The sequence below is a fragment of the Priapulus caudatus genome, unplaced genomic scaffold (assembly GCF_000485595.1).
Source record: "Priapulus caudatus unplaced genomic scaffold, Priapulus_caudatus-5.0.1 Scaffold155, whole genome shotgun sequence".
In the NCBI taxonomy this organism is placed as follows: domain Eukaryota; kingdom Metazoa; phylum Priapulida; class Priapulimorpha; order Priapulimorphida; family Priapulidae; genus Priapulus; species Priapulus caudatus.
This window is the reverse complement of record NW_014577216.1, coordinates 158081-167214: the sequence shown is the minus strand read 5'-3', so window position 1 is coordinate 167214 and position 9134 is coordinate 158081. Positions and strand designations below refer to the sequence as shown.

General features: G+C 41.0%; 1 protein-coding gene and 1 long non-coding RNA gene across 2 annotated transcripts in view; one reads left to right on the top strand and one right to left on the bottom strand.

Annotated features, from left to right (window-relative positions):
* The first annotated feature begins 304 nt into the window (after positions 1-304).
* Positions 305-9134, top strand: part of LOC106806348 — a 13491-nt gene continuing 4661 nt past the window's right edge. The window contains exon 1 of the mRNA XM_014808257.1: positions 305-588. The gene's annotated coding sequence lies outside the window, so the exon portion shown is untranslated. The remainder of the gene's footprint in view (positions 589-9134) is intronic.
* On the bottom strand, positions 1837-2715 carry LOC106806349. Its single transcript, XR_001393534.1, has 2 exons — positions 2560-2715; positions 1837-1880 (listed from the first exon to the last, which is right to left on the bottom strand). It is a non-coding gene; the product is annotated as an uncharacterized LOC106806349 (long non-coding RNA).

Here is a 9134-nt window from a genome sequence, read left to right as displayed (position 1 = left end):
GAAGAAGAAGAAGAAGAAGAAGAAGAAGAAGAAGAAGAAGAAGAAGAAGAAGAAGAAGAAGAAGAAGAAAGCGAGAGAGACGGGGGGGGGGGGGATTTTTTCATCACACGACCTAACTACGACGCATCAATCGATTCCATGGTGGCGAAATTCGAATGCCAACACACATATAGTTATACTACGACCTTGGGTTCATAGTTCGCGGACACACTTTGCGCTATTACGCGCTGCGCTACTCTCCACGGCGCTTACTTTGGCCCCAGGCGTCGACGTCATCACTGCAGCTGGCACAGTGGCACGTGACGTGGGGCCAAGTCGCCCAAAAGGCGTGTTTACTCGCGCGGTTTCCGTGACCTCAGCCCGCTAGTTAGCACGCACATCTGACTGTTCATGGCTACACGCGCGGCGTGTGCAGCTCATTGGCTATGATGCAACAAGGTTTGACAGCGTAGTCAACGTATACATAGTCACAATCTACGAAGAGATACATCGACGAAGAAGTACTCTTACTTTTACTCGGCACTCAGCGAAAATATAGAAGATAGTCCGACAGTGATATAGTCCGTGGATATACTACTCTACGCTGAGGTATGTACGTAGGATTGGCACGCGGACGCTCCAGAACCGAACACACCCGCCTAACTGACCAATCAGCTACCGAGCTGAGTTTGTAGCTGAAAGACCAACGCGCAACTATAATTATTATCTTTCAGCTCCTCTTTACCATGTTTTTTATGCACAGCGTAATTCGCGCTATACTAGCTCATGTAAACCTTAGTGCAATTTTTTTTACAGAATGTAAGTACTATCGAATCCGTGCGTTATCGGGAACTCTTGATGGATCTGATATATTTCCATTTCCCTAGATAGTAAATATGGTATGCAATTTAATGTACGTCTTGTGCTATGCAAAGATGGAAGCTAGGTGCGAGCCCTGTGTGTGTGTTGGAATTTCTTCATGAGGACGGGCAAATAGAGAGCACATGATACGTTCTTCGTATAAACAACAGCAATAATGATAGTTGTTGATTTTTGTTTCGCGTACGAAACGATTAGGGTGACGAACACATTTTAAACGATCTTCGTATTTTTACTATTCAACGTGAACGCGTTACTAACGCGTTGTCAGCATAGTACTGTTATCTACGGAACTGGTGTTAGTTTGTGAAGAAAACTTCCGGTCGAGAAAATTAAATCCAGGTCGCGATCATGTCACCACTGAGGCATATCGCAAAAAATATTTTGTCAGTCAATAAACTCCTGAGCAAACAATGTGGTAAGTATTGTCGTCTTTTTTTCACAATCGATTATATATTTTCATAATCGAGCGCTTAGTCGGTTGCTGCAAACAACTGACTTTCGATTATAATCGATCATCGGGACATCAGGTTCAATACATTTTTGAGTTACTTGGAACATTGTAAATTAAGATGTGACATTGAAATCAACTCCTGAATATAGGGAAACATGCACTGCCTACAAGGGTGTCAACCACGCGGCAATGAGGACTTGCATGGGCCATGAATTCTACAATTGACATTCTCCTTAGAAACAATAAATTAACTTAACACCCACACCATATCTAGCAGAAATTATGTTTAATTCACCATTAACGAAAGTCAAAAAAATATCACTGAACTTGCTGGACCATAGCTTTAAAATATCATATATGTTTGTCATCAACGCATTGTTACCTAGGTACTTACTATTTCAGTTAATCTAAATTTCAATGCATTGTTACATCCCTATGGATTATCCTACATTTATTTGCATATATAGTTTACCTCTGTCCGGGATCCAGTAACAGTGCGTCTTGTCGTCATTTTCAAATTATTCTGTTGACATTAATGATAGCCTTTTCTGTTCAACAGATAATCAACCTGAAATATGTGCAAACACAATGTCAATTGCTGAATACAAACGACCGAAATTTATACCAAGAATTCTTTGCAAGTGTGAAACACAAGTGGCCGGGTAATGAGATTTTTACAAATTTGTAAGCTCAGCTCAAATAATTGCTTGTATTTGTAAACCCTGAATTCAGCAAGCCAGATGTGTTGAAATCCAATGACACACTTGTGCTTGCATAAATACAATAATGTAACCCAACAAGAGTAAGGTACTACACTCTTGTTGGGTTACATTATTGTATCTCTACTCTAGTGCTTACACAGTGTCAGGTCTGTCAGTAGGCCTAGCTGTGACAATTTCTGACCTACATCATACATGTATCAGCTTCGATAACTTTGCCAACTAGTTCATGTATGCGAGGTTATCATGTGATTGAAACGGTTGTGACCTGCACGAGATTATAATAATATAAGATATGGCTTAAATAGTCGTATGTATTTAGTGGTGAGAGATCGATATTACACGTTAATAACAACAATCAACATAGAGATCGGAGATCGCCATCATAACTCTGCTTCATGCAGCGCCATCGATGCACTAGTACAGTACATGATCAAAATAGAAAGTCGAAAATATAACATTCACATTGCCACACAACACACGACACTAGACCACTTTCACCACCCAGTACCAGTAACAGCCACTCACAAACTTATCTTGATGGTATCACGTATCTCACACTGCTTGCATTACAGTGGTACTTATTTAGAACATCCGTGCATACGACGTTCAAAAACAACAAAAATAAGTTGATGTTATGTAGTTTACTGCTGACGCTGATGTTGTGTACGCGATGGCTCAGCGAAGGCCAAGCGATTGCAGCGCCCTTGCTGCGCAGAGGGAACTTTTTCTTCCGAAAGATGTCGCCTCTAGGCAAGACCAGACAGCGACTAGTCACGGCTTTTTCCTTTTTTTTAAAGGCAATTATCCATCCAACATCCATCCATCCATCCAATATAGCATACTTTTACAATAAAATTCTGAATTCATAAAATTTGATAACTACCAAGGATATATACACAAAAAGCATGACTAGCACACTTATTGACATTGTGTGGTCCTTGTTTTGCTATACTACTATTAGCCCGACCAGGCTGTGCGACGGATTGTCTATACATTATAATTATTATTACTATGTATTGTAACCAGGCCCGTAGCCAGCTTTCTATTGGGGGGGGTTCGTTTTTCAATGTTGGCAATTTGCTCGGCAGGGGCGTATTAATCATCGTGTGGTGCATGCGCGCGCGCTGTGCGTTCGCGTGTGGTGAATATGCACTAGAAACGTAAATAAGATTAAGGATACTCTCAACCTTTTGCACGGGTATTGCTCTAATGAAGATTAAACGTTTATTGACGAATGAATCGAATCAATCAGTTTTTTCTTTATAGAGGAGATGTATCTCTATGCTCAAGGCAAACAATTTCATGAAATTTCCAGCACCTAATTGTTACCACAAAAAATTTTGAATTTTTATGTAAAAATGGTATTTTGGATATTTCTCAATTACCAGAAAGAGTGAGGATACAAAATTTTCGCCACATGTTAAGCACAATATGTACCAAAATAGTGCATCAGGATTTTTCTTTAAGTTTTATATTTACCGAGCAAAATTTTAAAAACTGCCTAAATTCAAGTCGCACGTTTGAATTTAAAAATTTTTGCGAATAAAGAGACATAACTCATAAATACGGCACTTAATAACAATACCTGACGCACTTTTTTACAGCAATATGTTACCGTTAAAACGAGTGTAAAATAAATTATTCCGAGTCGTAATCAGCTAAGTCAGAAATTGGAACGGAGAAATCAGCGGTTTTTCTGACGTCAGTCGCGGCTCACTACACATGTACGCGGGCAAGAAAACGCTCTGACAGTTCACATGTACCGTTATATGGAGAAATGAGCATGTACACAGGTGGCACATAGTGTAATTAGGCCATCAATAAAGTTGAAAATTAAAAATCGGTAAAAATTTTCGTAAAACCTTGAGAGTATCCTTAAGATATAGACCGACTGGGCGCACAGGAACTTGGAGGGTTTCAATAAAATATAATGCTAAATCAAGCACTTTGACGTCTCAATAAAAAAGGTAAATAAACACGAAATGTATTTACTACCAAAGTCTTAATTAATGTTTCTCTACTCTATTTCGCCTATAATCACCTGTAAATGCCGGTCAAATGCTCATCTGCAACACACAAGTACACCGCACTGCTAGCTGCTGCACACTGACACATAAATATATAGTGACAGTGTGTATATATATATACTTTATATTATTAGGAGTAGATAATAGGGAAATTCCCTATTATCTAGTCCTGATATTAATCAGACATTATGTGTCAGTGTGCAGTAGCTAGCGTGCGGCGGCCCAGCGGTGTGAGCAGTGTGTTGCAGATGAGCATTTGGACGTCATTTACAGGAAAATTGTCAGCAATAATAGGTGAAAGAGAGTAGAAAAACATTAAGACTTTGGTAGTAAATAGAGCATTATTTATTTAGCATTATATTTTATTGAAACGCTCCAAGTGCCTGTGACTGGGCGTGCATGAATTGAACCACTATTGCAACATTTGCCCAACCGCCGGAGACAGTGGATCGTAATTCGCTGCACAAACATGCGATTCGTACTACTGCACCTAGGAAATGCATATATAAATTAAATATACATATATATTTATATATATATATATATATAGATAGATATTATATATATACGTACACTTGTAAACAGGTCACGGGCATGATATCGACGGTGGCTAGTTGTGAGATTTTTGCGATATGCCTCAGTGGTGACATGATCGCGACCTGGATTTAATTTCTCGACGGAAGTTTTCTTCACAAACTAACACCAGTTCCGTAGAATAACAGTACTATGCTGACAACGCGTTAGTAACGCGTTCACGTTGAATAGTAAAAATACGAAGCGATCGTTTAAAATGTGTTCGTCACCCTAATCGTTTCGTACGCGAAACAAAATCAACAACTATCATTATTGCTGTTGTTTATACGAAGAACGTATCATGTGCTCTCTATTTGCCCGTCCTCATAAGAAATTCCAAACACACACACAGGCTCGCACCTAGCTTCCATCTTTGATAGCACAAGACGTACATTAAATTGCATACCAATATAAAAAAAAATATTACTATCTAGGGAAATGGAAATATATCAGATCTATCAAGAATTCCGCGATAACGCAGCGGATTCGATTAGTACTTACATTCTGTAAAAAAAATTGCACTAAGGTTTACATGAGCTAGTATATGCGCGAATTACGCTGATGCATAAAAAACATGGTAAAGAAGAGCTGAAAGATAATAATTATAGTTGCGCTTGGGTCTTTCAGCTAGGCAACTCAGCTCGGTAGCTGATTGGCTCAGTTAGGCGGGTGTGTCCGGTTCGGGGAGCGTCCGCGTGCCAATCCCTACGTACATAACCTCAGCGTAGAGTAGTATATCCACGGACTATATCACTGTCGGACATATCTTCTATATTTTCGCTGAGTGCCGAGTAAAAGTAAGAGTACTTCTTTGTCGATGTAATCTCTCGTAGATTGTGACTCTGTATACGTTGACTACGCTGTCAAACCTTGTTGCATCATAGCCAATGAGCTGCACGACGCCGCGCGTGTAGCCATGAACAGTCAGATGTGCGTGCTAACTAGCGGGCTGAGGTCACGGAAACCGCGCGAGTTAAACACGCCTTTTGGGCGACTTGCGCCCACGTCACGTGCCAGCTGCAGTGATGACGTCGACGGCCTGGGGCCAAAGTAAGCGCCCGTGGAAAGTAGCGCGATGAAGCGCGTAATAGCGCAAAGTGTGTCCGCGAACTATGAACCCAAGGTCGTTAGTATAAACTAATATGTGTGTTGGCATTCGAATTTCGCCACCATCGGAATCGATTGATGCGTCGTCGTTAGGTCGTGTAATGAAAGAATCTCTCTCCCCCTCTCTCTTCGCTCTCTTCTCTTCTTTCGCTCTCTTTCTCTCATCACGCTCTCTCTTCTCTCTCTTCGTCTCTCTCTCTCTCTCTCTCTCTCTCTCTCTTCTCTCTCTCCTCTCTTCTTCTTCTTCTTCTTCTTCTCTTCTTCTTCTCTCTCTCTCTATGTAATATATATATAAATATGTATATATATTATATATATATATATATATATATATATCAACATCAGTAAATAAAAACAGATCAATATAAAAACTAGATCAATATAACGTTTAAGCGACCAAAATACGAGGCCCGGTGCAGGCGGTGTGTCGACCAACAATGTCTACACATCGCGTGTCGTGTAGCTCAGCTCTAGGCTATGTGTGAGGGTTTTGGGTGTGCTAGGATACGGTAACAGCTACGATTAGTGATAGAGTTGAAGTGGATGACAGAGTTGGGGTGGTAGGATTGCGCACAGAATTAGCGTTAGATCTAATCAGCTTGATCGTCATCGCTAGAAGTTAAGCGGCTTTAAATTTTGTCTCATTCTCCGCCATGTAAAGGTGTCCCTCTTTTCGTTCTCTCGTGCTCAGCTCTATTTGCTCTGCTCTCTCCGGCTAATCTCTCTCTCTCTCTTCTCTCTCTCTCTGCTCTCTCTCTCTCTCTCTTTCGTGTTAACTTGAGTTAGGCCTAGAGTTGGACTAAAATTCGCGCTCAGTATACATCTGGCAGGTGTCATGCATGCTAAAGGTATAAAGCTTTCACGCGCAATAACTTGTCCACGGAGCCAGCAATGTTATTCGGTGACCTAGCTATACCTGGTGTAGCTAGGACAAACAGCGTTACAATATCAAGCATAACTCTGCGCCCGACTATCGCATGAAAGGACTCGTCATAGACGAGACACGTAAAGTATTGCATGCTGCGGCCTTCAGCTCATATAAAGGTGGTTAGCGTTTGTTAGCGAGGCAATACAGGTAGTATGACGATCTATCTAATGTGGCAACATGCACGCCGCTGCAGATTAGCTAAACAGGTAGTGAAGCTAGATATAGTTTTGAATTCATAGATATAGAATAGAAGATCGATATTGCTATATATATGATTGAATGGGCGCGCGACTTCATTTGCTGCTAATGACAGACAAATCAATACGTTTAAAACCTAAAAACGACACAAATAGCAGTGGCCAATTTCTATTCATGTTTAGTATAGGTATAAAGGCGCGTGCATACAATAACAAAAATAGTTTTTTGCTCACTTCTGTAGTATGTTGTGGTGGCGGTTCGGTTCGGTAGCTGAGGTTGCAGTATTATTATCAAGAGTAATAATAATAACATCTAAAAAAGTTATATTATGCTACTCTTTTTATTATGATGTATTTATGCAGGGATGACCGGTTAGAAAGCGTGACGTTCTGACAATATTTTTGACTCTTGCAAATTTAGGCCTCACTGATCAGGGGCGTAAATCCGTACCGAGGAGTGTGTGTGGGGGGGGGGTGATCGGCGATAGCCGGGGGCGAAATTAACACTTGGCCTGCCGAGGCAGATCCGCGTGCGCGGTAGGCATGCCAGTGCTAGGGGGGTTCTGGGGCATGCCCCCCCCCCCAGAAAATTTTGAAATATTTAAGCCATTTTCCTGGCAATCTGAGGCATACTGTGGGCCATATTCTCATGTCTGATGACACTATCTGCCAACCCTTAGACTCACCCTAACAAGTTAGGAATTCAAAACACTTTTCATGACTTTTCAGAGAGTGTACACAGTTAGGTTACTATAGTAATAACAGGAGTAAGATAATATAGGATCCTATATTATATAGGATTCCTTATATTATCTTAGCTCCTGGTAATAATACATGTATTAAAACACAGGTAAGAATTGCAATTTCTCACAATTTCACGTGTTTTTGTATGTTTACTTTTTGGCTATTCTTTTTTGCTTTTCTATTTTTTCTCTCTTTTTTTCTATTCTTTCTATTCTTTTTAATTCTATTCTATTTTATTTTTCTATTCTTTTTTTGCTATTCTTTTTTTTCTCTTTTTTTTGAATATCAGGGGAGATATTTGTACAGGCCATCCTCCTCCTTCAAGAGCGGGGGAAGTGCATCCCCCGCCCCATCCCCCCGGGATTTACGCCCCATGTTACTGATAGCAGGCCGTAGCCAGGGGGGGTTCGGGTTTCGAACGAACCGCCCCGCCCGAGGCCCGTCCCCCGCCACCCCACCAGCAAAAAATAATATTTGAAAATTTTGGGCAAGAATTTCACCTCAGGTCGCTCCCATTTTAGTGTAATAATTGGGCAAAATTCATCCATGCGTGCGGGAGGGTGAACAGTGAACACCGCGCTCCCAGCACCCTCCCCCGCTGCGGTCGCTGGCTCCCCTCGCCTGGTCGCTTCGCGCACCGAGCAGGGGCGTGTTTTAGGGGGGTCCAGGGAGTCCGGACGCCCGCCTTACTCGCGCAGAAAAAACGCGATCTGAGGGGTTAATTTTAAAAATTTCTGGGGGAGGGCCCCCCAGACCGCCCCCTTCGCGTGCTCGCTTTGGTTACGGTTAGACCCCCCGCTGGTACAAATCCTGACACGCCCCCTGCCGGTGCAAATTGCAACATTGAAAAACGAAGCCCCCCCCCCAAATAGAAAGCTGGCTACGGGCTGCTGATAGTACCTTGATCATTAATAGCGCGTTATTAAGCAATGGCACCGTTATATATAAAAGGACCCGTCTAAAGTACAAAACACGTTTAGATGCCTCAAAATCATAACGCAACCGTAGCAAATGAAACTGTGAATCAAACAGCTAAGCTCTCATCATGAGCAGACATGTCGTAGGTCTACATGTAATAGGGGAAATAATGACGGATCGACCTACATGTGCTAGAATTTCATTAAAATAAAGAAGCTTTTGGTGCGACTACAATATTTCAGTAATAAAACCATGCCGATTAGACGTATATAGTATCAGGAGTAGATATAGGGACCATTCCTATTATCTACTCCTGATAGTATCAAGAGCATTATAACGAATATACCTTCTTTATATGCTCTTGATAGTATTCTACACACACACACATAATATATATATATATATATATAATATACTATATATATATATATATATATATATATATAATATTAATATATATATATATTATATATATATAATATAATATATATATTATATATATATATATATGTGTGTGTATATGTGTGTGTGTGTGTGTGTGTGTGTGTGTGTGTGTGTGCGTGCGTGCGTGGCGTGCGTGCGTGCGTGCTTTGCGTGCGTGCGTGC